Source organism: Dendrobates tinctorius, unplaced genomic scaffold (assembly GCF_039654945.1).
Source record: "Dendrobates tinctorius isolate UK_male_01 unplaced genomic scaffold, ASM3965494v1 ptg000064l, whole genome shotgun sequence".
Taxonomy (NCBI): Eukaryota; Metazoa; Chordata; class Amphibia; order Anura; family Dendrobatidae; genus Dendrobates; species Dendrobates tinctorius.
The window spans coordinates 12,065,380-12,079,060 of NW_027361732.1; the positions used below are offsets into that span (position 1 = coordinate 12,065,380).

At 41.8% G+C, this 13,681-nt stretch overlaps 1 protein-coding gene and 1 long non-coding RNA gene across 9 annotated transcripts in view; one reads left to right on the forward strand and one right to left on the reverse strand.

Annotated features, from left to right (window-relative positions):
- The window catches only part of LOC141094475 (uncharacterized), a 41,938-nt gene extending 36,071 nt beyond the window's left edge, over window positions 1-5,867 (reverse strand). Inside the window, exon 1 of the long non-coding RNA XR_012233083.1 lies at window positions 5,695-5,867. This is a non-coding gene — a long non-coding RNA (uncharacterized lncRNA). The remainder of the gene's footprint in view (window positions 1-5,694) is intronic.
- ENOX1 (ecto-NOX disulfide-thiol exchanger 1) overlaps window positions 1-13,681 on the forward strand; it is an 835,160-nt gene that overhangs the window by 727,228 nt on the left and 94,251 nt on the right. The window lies entirely within an intron of this gene.

Here is a 13,681-nt window from a genome sequence, read left to right on the forward strand (position 1 = left end):
TCCATTACAACAAGGTCAAGCAGCAAACATTGGGGACAACAAAGCCACAGACTGGCAGAGGGCGAAAACGAATCTCTACTGACCAGGATGACCGTCATCTTATTCGAATGTCACTCAGCAACTGCAGGATGACAACAAGTGACCTACAAAAGAAATGTCAGCTGGGGTGAATTGCATAGAAAGAACAGTTCGTAACAGGCTCCTAGAGGCAGGGCTCAAGTCATGTAAAGGTAGAAAAAAGTATTTAATCTATGAGAAGCAAAGGACAACCAGGCTGAAGTTTGCCAAAGACCATAAGGATTGGACCTTAGACGACAGGAGTAAGGTAATCTTCTCTGATAAGTCTTATTTTCAGCTTTGCCCAAAACCTGGTCATCTAATGGTTAGACGGAGACCTGGAGAAGTCACAGTGTCTTGCACCCATTGTGAAATTTGGTGGAGGATCGCTGATGATCTGGGAATGCTATAGCAAGGCTTGAATTGGGCAAGTTAATCTTTGCGAAGGATGTATGAATCAAGCCGCATACAAGGTTATCTTGCAAAAACAGTTGATTCCTTCTGCTCAGGCAATGTTCCCCAACTCTGAGGACTTTTTCCAGCAGGACAATGCGCCATGCCACACAGCTAGGTCAACCAATGTGTGGATGAAGGACCACCACATCAATTTCCTGTCATGGCCAGCCCAATCTCCAGACCTGAAACCCATTGAAAACCTCTGGAATGTAATCAAGAGGAAGATAGTCACAAGGCATCAAACAAGATGCTTAAATTTTTGTACCAGGAGTGGCATATATATGTAACGTTTGACGCTGGTGGATGTAGACCAACAGGCGGGCTTTCCCTATAGGGGCATGACTAAGAAAGTACCTTGTTTTCGATCAAGCCTCTTTTGGTGAGGATAGGTTTGGCCGCAGGTAACCGCCAGGTACCACATCAGGGCAGTCTCTGGTCATGCTGCAGCTGACCGGAGGTTCAGAGGCACAGTAACGCAGTACAGGAGAGCAAAGGCAAAAACGTGGGCAGGCAGTCCAAGGTCGGAGCAGGTAATGCAGGTTTTCAGGTTACCTAGCCAAGGTCTGAAGCGGAGAGGTCAGACAGGACAGGTACAGGAACCGGGTCAGCAATGGGAGACACAGACAAAGCACCAACAGGCAAGGAACCAGCATTGCTATAAATACTGTTGCAACTTACAGGTTACTGCCGTGAGAAAAAAAAAATTGTGTATATATATATATATATATATATATATAAATGTGTGTGTATCACCAACCAATCACGAAGCATCTATCATTTCACCATAGCTGTTCAAAAGAAGCTGAGCTGTGATTGGTTGCTATGAGCAACAGTTTTCCTTGCAAACAATCACTAAGCATCTCTCATTTCACCAGAGCTGGTAAAAGTAGCTGAGCTGTGATTGGTTACTATGACCAACAATTTTCCCACTTGACAACACCTCAGCAGACACTGACATGGTGGGAGAAATATAGCATCCCTGGAAACATGAACTCCCAGCCATTGTCTGCCCCCCTGAAAGGAGCAGAGAACACATGACAGATTTGAATCCCCCCTCCCGTACCTATATCCCCATCACATAGCCTCCATTCCGTAGGCACATCTTCCCTCTTAAAGGGATCATTGGTATGGAAGTCAGAGCAAATCCATCCAGCGCTTTGGTACTGACCCCAGGCCTTTCTTAAAGGGATCCCCGGTATGGAAGCAGGGCAGTTGCCTTCAAATGCTCTGGTCCTGACCCCAGGCTCTTAAAGGGATCCCTGGTATGGAAGTTAGGGCAAATCCACTCAGCGCTCTGGTTCTGACCCAAGTCCCCTCTTATAGGGATCCTCGGTAGGAAGTGAGGGAAAATCCACTCTGCGCTTTGGTACTGAACCCAGGCCTCTCTTAAAGGGATCTCCGGTATGGAAGTTAGGGTAAATCTCAATGCTCTGATTCTCACCCCAGGCTTCTATTAAAGGGATCATTGGTATGGAAGTCAGGGCAAATCCACTCAGCGTTCTGGTTCTGATGCCACACCTCTCTTAAAGGGATCCCCAGTATGGAAGTTAGGACCGTTTCACTCAGCGCTCTGGTTCTGACTCCAGGCTGATGGGATGATGTGGGATATTAGTGGTAGTAGTCCGGTGGCTCTGGCTGATGGGATGATGTGGAATATTAGTGGTAGTAGTCTGGTTGCTCTGGCTGATGGGACGATGTGGGATATTATGGGTAGTAGTTCGGTAGCTCTGGCTGACAGGATGATGTGGGATATTTGTGGTAGTAGTCCGGTGGCTCTGGCTGATGGGACGATGTGGGATATTATGGGTAGTAGTTCGGTTGCTCTGGCTGACATGATGATGTGGAATATTAGTGGTAGTAGTCTGGTTGCTCTGGCTGATGGGACGATGTGGGATATTATGGGTAGTAGTTCGGTAGCTCTGGCTGACAGGATGATGTGGGATATTTGTGGTAGTAGTCCGGTGGCTCTGGCTGATGGGACGATGTGGGATATTATGGGTAGTAGTTCGGTTGCTCTGGCTGACAGGATGATGTGGAATATTAGTGGTAGTTGTCCGGTGGCTCTGGCTGATGGGATGATGTGGGATATTATAGTGAATGTGGCTATGCGGAATGGGCGGGCGGGGCTCTACCCTCAGATATATATATATATATATATATAATCATAATTTGTTATAACTAACCGTAGCTATTTACTGTGCCCGGGCAGCGGCGGGCTCTTCAGCTAGTGTATGTGTGTGTGTGTATGTATGTATATATATATATATATATATATATATATATATTTTCAAAGAAGCTTTATTGGCAGGACTAAATACACATTAGTTTTGCCAAAGCAGGTGTACAGAAGGGAATAGGGATAGGGACTGTAGGGATGTTGGGAAGGAGCTGTAGGAAAGGTGTAGGAAATATATATATATATTGACTATATGTATATAATGTGTGTGTTTATATATGTCTATATATATATACGTATGTATAAGTATCACTATATATATGTATATACAGCTCTGGAAAAAATTAAGAGACCACCACATCAAAACCTTGTCATAGGCAGCCCATTCTCCAGACCTGAACCCCATTGCAAACCTCTGGAATGTAATCAAGAGGATGATGAATAGTCACAAGCCATCATACAAAGAACAACTGCTTAAATTTTTGTGCCAGAAGCAGTGTGAAAGACTGGTGGAAAGCATGCCAAGACGTGTGAAAGCTGTGACTAAAAATCATGGTTATTCCACAAAATATTGATTTCAGAACTCTTCCTCAGTTAAAATATTAGTATTGTTGTTTCTAAATGATTATGAACTTGTTTTCATTGCATTATATGAGTTCTGGAAGTACTGAGTTTTTTTTTTAAACCTATAAAGAGTAAAATCAGACAAACTGAACATTTGAACGTGCTCTCTTAATTTTTGCCAGAGCTGTATATGTAGTTCAACTAATCTTTATATTATATATATGTGTGTGTGTGTATATATATATATATATATATATATATATATATATATATATATATATATATATATATTTATATACTGTATATGCATATGTCTCTCTCTCTCTCTCTCTATATATATATATATATATATATATATATATGTGTATATATATATGTATATGTTATATAATATTAATAGTAAGGCATCAGGCAGCCTTTTTATGTCTTTTGTGTGTTCTGGAGCAAGGAAGAGCACCAGGATTATTTTATCTACATAATCCACATATAATTATGGTTGATGATGCTATCAACTGCTGCCGTCCAATACAGCAATCATCAATTTTTTTAATTCCAGAAATATAAGTGCATAACAGTTAATGGTGACATTTGCAAGAAACCTACAATTACCCTATCCCTCAAAGCTATTCACCTTAGCCAATGTGTAATAAGAATAAAATACTTATGTGTCGCTGAGCTAATTACAATTTCTTAAAAGTATAGAAACTAATTTAACCCCTTTCTGTCATATGACGTACTATCCCGTCCATGTGCCCTGGGACTTAATTCCCAGGGACGGAATAGTACGTCATAGCCATCAGCGGCGCCCACGTGGTGAGCGCCGATGATCTCATCCGGGTGTCAGCTGATTATCACAGCTGACACCCAGCACTATGTGTCAGGGCCGGTCACGGACCGCCCACGACACGTTAACCCCTGGCACACTGCGATCAAACACGATCGCAGTGTACCGGGGGTTTAGGGAAGCATTGGCTGGGACAATGTAATAAAGATAAAAAGAAAAAAAAAATGTAAAAATAATTTATAAAAAATCGCAAAATAAATAAAAAAAAAAATATTCCCTAATACATTCATTTTTTGGAAATAAAACAAAACAATAAAAGTACACATATTTAGTATCGCCGCGTCCGTAACGACCCACCCTATAAAACTGTCCCATTAGTTAACCCCTTTAGCAAACCCCTTAAAAAATAAAAATAAATAACAAAGCAAACAATAATGCTTTATTATCATACCGTCGAACAAAAGTGCAATAACGCGCGATCAAAAAGATGGATATAAATAACCATGGTGTCGCTGAAAACGACATATTGTCCCCCAAAAAACGAGCCGCCACACAGCATCATCAGCGAAAAAATAAAAAAGTTATAGCTCGCAGAATAAAGCGATGCAAAAATAATTATTTTTTATGTAAAATTGTTTCCATTGCATAAAAGCGCCAAAACATAAAAAAAGACATAAATGAGGTATCACTGTAACCGAACTGACCCGAAGGATAAAACCGTATTATCAATTTTACCGCACGCGGAACGGTGTAAATGCACCCCCCAAAAGAAATTATTGAAATGCTGGTTTTTGTTCATTCTGCGTCCCAAAAATCGGAATAAAAAGCGATCAAGAAATGTCACGTGCCCGAAAATGGTACCATTAAAAACGCCAACTCGTCCCGCAAAAAATAAGACCTCACATGACTCGGTGTGTCAGAATACGGAAAAATTATAGCCGTCAAAATGTGGTGATGCAAAAACTATTTTTACAGTGCACACGTAGCAGAAAATTTCTGCTCAAAAACCTGACTCCCTTCCCAGAAACCGCGCCTTTTTTGTCTTTGCGTTTTCCGCGCGTTTTCGTTGCGTTTTTTTCCGGCGCGTTTTCAAAACGCATTGAACTAGCCAGAAACGCGGAAAAATCCGCAAAATTAATGAGCATGCTGCGTTTACCGCGATGTGTTTTTTCACGGTAAAAAGCGCATCAATATGCACAAAAAGTGCAAAATGCATAGAAATTAATGGGAAGCTTATTTTTAGCGGTTTTATAGAGGTTGTATTGGCAAAACCGCTAAAAATACCGCTAAAAAAAACGCTGTGTGTGAACACAGCCTAAAGAGCGTTTTAGCGTATGACAGATGCCAAAAATAAAAACCCGTTATAAATAGTAAATCAAACCCCCCTTTAACACCAACTTAGTTAGGGAAAAATAATAAAATTAAAAAAATGTATTTCCATTTTCTCATTAGGGTTTGTATTGCCAACTGTTTAGCAATAAGGTTCGGATACGGCTTTAAAGAAGGCTACTACTTGCATATAACACAATTTTATTATACAATGATTATAAAATGCCAAATTAATGGAATGTATGACAATGATATCGAAATAGAAAATAGTATGATATTGCGTATACTTATATATTCAAATTACAAAGGTTTTGGTACATATACTTACTGTACATCAGAAAGAAGAGAAAAGAAAAGAATCTTCACTAGGGGCATTTACGTCTGTCCGGAAATACTTCAACTGTGAGGAGCAGCCAGTGAAGACAGAATGCGTCCTAGGATCTACTACACTGTGCCTCTCACACAGGTCCACAAGCTCCTGCCTTCAGTGACTGCTTCAGCAGCTTTTATATGCTTTAGACAAAGGCTTACTCAATATAATATTGTGTAAACGTGAAAATACACAGGTTAGTTGTTTGATGTTCCAATCACATGACAGTGGCCACCTATCATGAATAAATAACATCAAACAAATCTTGTGTCTTCGGACTATTTACTCTTGCCCTGATATTTACATATGATAACAAAGTTTCCAACAACTTTCTATGACTAGAGCCCTAGCACAAAATATATATATTTCAGACTACAGTTAAAGAGATCTCTAAGACTGAATATACTATAATGGGTTTCAGATCACCAACCATATTCATTAGCCTCCTCTATACATATTTCTATGACCTTATGTATAATAATTTGCAACTGTCCATATGCCTAGTCCACTTTTTAATTCCCATATGACACAAATATCAGGTAATACTTTGTCAATATACTTGCACCATTTACTACTCTTGAAATTCAAGTAAGTCAACAGTGTACACAAAGGTTAATTCTTTCCAGTAATCCAGATTAAACATACTGTTTCAACTAGCATTGTCTTTCAGTATACTCAACACACAGGCTGCATTTCAATAGCCATTGCAGGTCTGACCTCATGAACTCTGGTACTGGATATGTGGCCTTCTAATGCTGACATTACAAGTTAATTTCAATATGGACTAATCAATATATTACAATATGTAGGCTATAAGATATCCATATTTTTATTAACACCACAGGGTTAGGGCTGAGATTAGGGTTAGGGGTGTGTTGGGGTTACGGTTGGAGTTAGAATTGGGGGGTTTCCACTGTTTTGGCACATCAGGTGCTCTCCAAACGCAACATGGCGTCTGATCTCAATTCCAGCCAATTCTGCATTGAAAAAGTCAAATGGTGCTCCTTTCAAGCTCTTCCATCCGCCCAAACAGTGTTTTATCCCCACATATGGGTTATCAGCCTATTCAGCACAAATTGCATAACAACTTTTTGGGTCCAATTTCTACTGTTACCCTTAGGAAAATAAAAAATTGGGGGCAAAAATATCATTTTTGTGGAAACAAAATATTTTTTTATTTTCACACCCGGGCATGTTAAACTTCTGTGAAGCACTTGGGAGTTCAAAGTGCCCACCACACATCTAGATAATTTCCTAGGGGGGTCTAGTTTCCAAAATAGGGGTCACTTGTGGGGAGTTTCAACAGTTTAGGCACATCAGAGGCTCTCCAAACGTGACATGACACCCGCAGACCATTCTATCAAGGTCTGCATTCCAAAACATCACTACTTCCCTTCCGAGCCCCGACGTGTCCCCATACAGTAGTTTTCTTCCACATATGGGGTATCAGCGTACTCAAGACAAATTGGACAACATCTTTTGGGGTCCAATTTCTCCTTTTACCCTTGGAACAATAAAAAAATTGGGGACTAAAAGATCATGTTTGTGGAAAAAATATGATTTATTTTATTTTCACGCCGGGCATTATAAACTTCTGTGAAGCCCTTGGGGGTTCAAAGTGCTCACCACACATCTAGATAAGTTCCTTGGGGGGTATAGTTTCCAAAATGGTGTCATTTGTGGGGGGTTTCCACTGTTTAGGCACATCAGGGGCTTTCCAAACGCGGCATGGCGTCCAATTCCAGCCAAAAAAGTCAAATGGCGCTGCTTCCCTTCCGAGCTCTGCTATGCGCCCAAATAGTGGTTTACCCCCACATATGGGGTATCAGCATACTCAGGATAAATTGCACAATAACTTTTAGGGTCCTGTTACCCTTGGGAAAATAAAAATTAGGGGTGAAAAGATCATTTTTGTGGAAAAAATGATTTTTTAATTGTACAGTTGTACGTTATAAACTTCTGTGAAGCCCTTGTGGGTTCAAAGTTCTCACCACATATCTAGATAAGTTCCTTGGGGGGTCTAGTTTCCAAAATGGGTTCCCTTGTGGGGGGTTTCCACTGTTTAGGCACATCAGGGACTCTCCAAACGTGACATGGTGTCCGATCTGAATTCTAGCCAATTTTGCAGTGAAAAAGTCAAACGGTGCTCCTTCCCTTCTGAGTTCTGCCATGCGCCGAAACAGTGCCCCCCCCACATATCAGGTATCAGCGTACTCAAGACAAATTGCACAATCATTTTTGCAGTCCAATTTCTCCTGTTACCCTTGGACCTGAAGTAATTTTTTTGTGAAAAAAAGTTAAATGTTCATTTTTTTTTTTAAACATTCAAAAAATTCCTGTGAAGGGTTAATAAACTTCTTGAATACGGTTTTGAGCACCTTGAGGGGTGCAGTTTTTAGAATGGTGTCACTTTTGAGTATTTTCTATCATATAGACCCCTCAAAGTGACTTCAAATGTGATGTGGTCTGTAAAAATAAACTGATGTTGCAAAAATGAGAAATCACTGGTCAACTTTTAACCCTTATAACTTCCTAACAAAAAAAATTTTGCTGATGTAAAGTAAACATATGTGAAATGTAACTTAAGTTTTTTGTGTGCCATATCTCTGTGATTTAAGGGCATAAAAATTCAAAGTTGGAAATTTTGAAATTTTCGCCAAATTTCCATTTTTTTTCACAAATAGACGCAAGTTATTCGAATGAAATTTTACCACTAACATGAAGTACAATATGTCACGAGAAAACAGTGTCAGAATCACCGGGATCCATGGAAGCGTTTCAGAGTTATTACCTCATAAAGGGACAGTGGTCAGAATTGTAAAAATTGGTCCGGTCATGAACGTGCAAACCACCCTTGGGGGTTAAGGGGTTAAAATTACACCATGTGCAAAGTTTTCAACCACAGATCGACAAAAAGAAATTGTCCCCTGCTCTAACCCAGTGACTCTTTTTTCCGTAAATGCCTAGCGCTCCAACTATCTTTCTTATTGATTTAAATGTATGTATGTGCATGTAATGTAGTGTGTAGTGTGAGTGCATTAATATCCTCGCTTACCGCCGCTCTCTCCAGTATCCACCTCCGTTTTTCTGCTCTTCTGTGTGACGTCACAGCAAAGAAGACCTGCCTGCTCATTGTACAGTCTGTGAGCCGGAAATCTCTTTTACAATGTAAGCCTATGAAGCCTTGTTTGTGTACTCCATAAGTTAGGTTAGGTGTACATTGTAAAAGCCCCTTCCTGGTCACGCAGAGCGTAGTGTGACCTAGATAATCTGCATAACAGTGATGTCACTCAGAATAGGAGAGAAACGACACTGGACACCGAAGAGACCAGCAGTGGGTGAGTATATTAAAGGGAATCTTGCACCCCTTCCCCCCGGACGCGTTTAAAGGGGTTGTCCGGGCTTTTCACATAATCTCACTACATATCTGGGCTGCAGAATGGTGACAATAAGTAATTTACCTTCTGTCACCAGTTTGCAGGGTTTTCTAGATATCACTCTTGCTTCTGATCAGAACGTCCAAGGGGGGTGTGTTCTGGCATTGAAAAGAGAACTGGTCGTTTCCTCCTACTCTACTAAAAACCTGCCTTCTATAGCAACAACCCCACCCTCCATAGCAACAGGCACTCCACGTCCACATGAACAAGCCCTCCTCACACAGTAACAAATCCTCCCCCTCTAGCAGCCTCAGTGCAGAGAGCAGACCACCCAGCTGCTCCTCCCCCAGACACACGCTGAACAGTGATCTATGGAAAGTGAAACTCTAGTGAGGAGGGAAAATCATCCTGTATTCTGGGCCACTCCATGATTACAATACATAACTCACTCATTATCAGTGATTCCTTCTCTCAGTGTCCCAGGCTGCTGTGTTGTGAGTTCATTTTCCCCTTCACTACTGAGGCCCGAGGAACTCCCTCTTCTGGTAAAGAAAGGTAGTGAGCCTGATTATCAAACACCTGAGGCTGATGATGATGACTGGCTGAGTGGAGTTACTGACTGGATATAAGGCTGCCGACGCCCTTCTGCCCTGCGGGTGATTTCTCTGTGGGATCCTTGGAGACCAGTCTGAATTCCTGCTCCTCTAAAGCTAAGTTTGCTGCTCGGCTTTTTGCATTTTTGCTTTGACTTTGTTTTGCTTTGTTTTTCTGGATTTCTGCCATTCCCTGCTGGGGTGTGCTGAATTCCTTTAGCTCTGTCTTCTGAAAATACCTGAGTGCTGATTTAGTTTTTGAAGCCTAGCTGCTTCAGGATCTTTTTCATATCAGCTTGTTGGCTTATGTCTTTGATAGGGTTTTTGCAGATTGCAGACAGCAGCCTTCCTGTCCTTTCCTATCTAGGTAGTTTTGGGCCCCGGCTTTGCTCAGTCTATCTTTCTGTCTGTGTTAGTGTTTTCATCTTGCTTCACCGTCATTATATGTTGGGGGCTGCCTGTTGCTTTGGGGTCTGCTCTGGGGCAGTTTAGATTTCCCCTTTCTTTCTTTAGGCCTATTTAAATTCTCCGGCTGTGATCGAGGGGTCTAGGGCATCGTAGGAACCCCCCACGGCTACTGCTAGTTGTGTTGATAGGTTCAGGGGTCTGCAATCTGATAGTTGCCAACTTCTCTGGTTTTCTGGACTTAGCTTGTATTTCTGTTTTTGCCTCCAACGGTGACTCAATCATATCACTGCTGGCAGTGATGGGGCTTGGGCTGGCAGTGATGGGGCTCGGCTGCTGGCAGCAGTGAGAACAGACTGTGTGATGGCCAGTGGTGGGAGTCTGCAGCTTCTAATCTGCACAGGGGATGGCAGTCACTGATGTAATCTGTTCTGTGACAAAGCCTCTGCTATGTGAATGAGACAGCTCTGTGTCACTGATGTCTTCACACAGCAGTAGATTTGGTGCAGTGTATGTGTGAAGCTCCACCAAGCTCCAGTGACCAGCACCACCCACTGCCCACTCATTGTCTGTCAGTAAACTGCACCAGCACTCATTTTTATCTTCATTCCAGCATTGGAAAGAACACAGCAGTGATCCTGTATTTGTGAAAGCAGCACAATCTACATCACATCCACAATAGTAATAGATAGGGCCATTACATGTTCCATGCCATACTCCTTGTAGATAATTGTATATTGTGTAATGTGATGGCCAGTGATGGGGGTCTGCAGCTTCTAATCTGCACAGGGTATGGCAGTCACTGATGTAATCTGTTCTGTGACAAAGCCTCTGCTATGTGAATGAGACAGCTCTGTGTCACTGATGTCTTCACACAGCAGAGCTGTCTCATTCACACAGCAGAGGCTTTTTCACAGAACAGATTACATCAGTGACTGCCATCCCCTGTGCAGATTAGAAGCTGCAGACCCCCATCACTGGCCATCACACAGTCTGTTCTCACTGCTGCCAGCAGCCGAGCCCCATCACTGCCAGCAGCCTGGGATAGTGAGGGAAGGAATCACTGATAATGAGTGACTTATGTATTGTAATCATGGAGTGGCCCAGAATACAGGACGATTTTCCCTCCTCACTGGAGTTTCACTTTCCATAGATCACTGTTCAGTGTGTGTCTGGGGGTGGAGAGTGATATCTAGAAAACCCTGCAAACTGGTGACAGAAGGTAAATTACTTATTGTCACCATTCTGCAGCCCAGATATGCACTGAGATTATGTGAGAAGCCCAGACAACCCCTTTAAGATATTATTAATATGTGGCATACATGTGATAGAATTGTTAAAATAGTCCTACCAGTATGCCTCATAGCTGCTGTCTTGTTGCTGAGAAATAGACTTTCTATATTTTATATTAAATAGTTCTTCCAGTCTTTGGGGCATGCGGTGCCTTGCAGGAAAAACTAGCAGTGTTGATTTGATGTGCAGTTGTGATGCCAGAATACACCCCTGCGCGATATGTGTGTGTGTCTCTTTACCTCTTAATGTACCGTTTTATTAATGTGGGTATCTGGCTGACACCTGTTCATTATTAAACCTCGGGCTTGGTATTACACACACAAACACACATACATATTTATTTATCTATACGGTATATATCTACTATATAATTGTCTAATTCTGTCTGTCTGTCTGTAATGGAAATCCCGCCTTGCTGATTGGTCGCCGCAGTTAGGCCGCAACCAATCAGCGACAGTTGCTTAGTCGTCGCGGCAACACGGCTGCATTGCTTATTGTACAGGCACATTACAGCCGTTAAAGGCATCACTGCTGCGTTGCTCATTACACAGGCACAGTCCTTTACATATTCTAGAGTACAATACATTAGGTAACAGCTGAACAGTGACTGCAGCTCTGGGTGTAACTTGCGTACAATACATTAGGTAACAACAGAAAAGTGACTGCAGCTCTGGGTGTAACTGGAGTACAATACATTAGGTAAGATCTGAACAGTGACTGCAGCTCTGGCTGTAACAGGAGTTTAATACATTAGGTAAGAGCAGAACGGTGACTGCAGCTCTGGGTGTAACTGGACTACATTACATTAGGTAAAAGCAGAACAGTGACTGCAGCTCTGGGAGCAACTGGAGTACAATACATTAGATAGCAGAACAGTGACAGCAGCTCTGGGTGTAACTGGAGTACAATACATTAGGTAACAGCAGTACAGTGACTGCAGATCTGGGTGTAACTGGAGTACACTACATTAGGTAACAGCAGAACAGTGACTGCAGCTCTGGGTGTAACTGGAGTACAATACATTAGTTAATAGCAGAACAGTGACTGCAGCTCTGGGTGTAACTTGCGTACAATACATTAGGTAAGAGCAGAACAGTGACTGCATCTCTGGGTGTAACAGGAGTACATTAGGTAACGGCAGAACAGTGACTGCAGCTCTGGGTGTAACTTGCGTACAATACATTAGGTAAGAGCAGAACAGTGACTGCAGCTCTGGGTGTAACAGGAGTATAATACATTAGGTAAGAGCAGAACAGTGACTGCAGCTCTGGGTGTAACTGGACTACAATACATTAGGTAAAAGCAGAACAGTAACTGCAGCTCTGGGAGTAACTGGAGTACAATACATTAGATAACAGCAGAACAGTGACAGCAGCTCTGGCTGTAACTGGAGTACAATACATTATGTAACAGCAGAACAGTGACAGTAGCTCCGGGTGTAACAGGAGTATAATACACTAGATGGTGGCCCGATTCTGTCGCATCAGGTATTCTAGAGTCTCTGTTAAAATAAAAAATATTTATATACTCACCTTCCGACAGCCCCTGGACTCTGTCCCGCCTATCACCACACTCCCGGCATCTTCCGGTCCCATTAATGCTTAGCGAGAAGGGCTGGAGATGATGTCATTCTCCCGTGAGCGTGACATCATCAGCGGTGTTTCGCGCAAAGCATTACTGGAAGATGCCGGGAGCATAGAGAGGAGAGAAAGAGTCCGGGGACCGTCGGAAGGTGAGTATATAACTATTTTTTATTTTAACAGAGACTCTAGAATACCCGATGCGATAGAATCGGGCCACCATCTAGTATATATTTATATACGCTGGATTTCGGTTACAGACAGACAAACATGATAAGACAATTATATATATAGATCTCACGTACCGTATTTTTGGGATTATAAAACGCTCCGGATTATAAGATGCACCCCAAATTTTGAGGGGGAAAAAAAATGTTTATTAAATAAAATGGTGGTGCTTCTTATAATCTGAAAAATACGGATTATTTTCTGTGTGTGTGTGTAAACATAAATTTGAACATGGTATGTATTGACATGGTCTTCAATGGAGAATGAAAAACAAGAGGTTGAACAAGGAAATTACATCACATTTTTTTTTTTTTTTTTAATTATGAACCTTTATTTTAGCGCTCTGGATTTACAAAAACGCATAAAAAAGTGCATATTTTCTGCTGTTTTTTTCTGCCAAGAGATGCAGAAACCTTGCAGAAATTTCTGCAAACAAATACGCAACGTGCGCACATAGTCTTAGGGTATT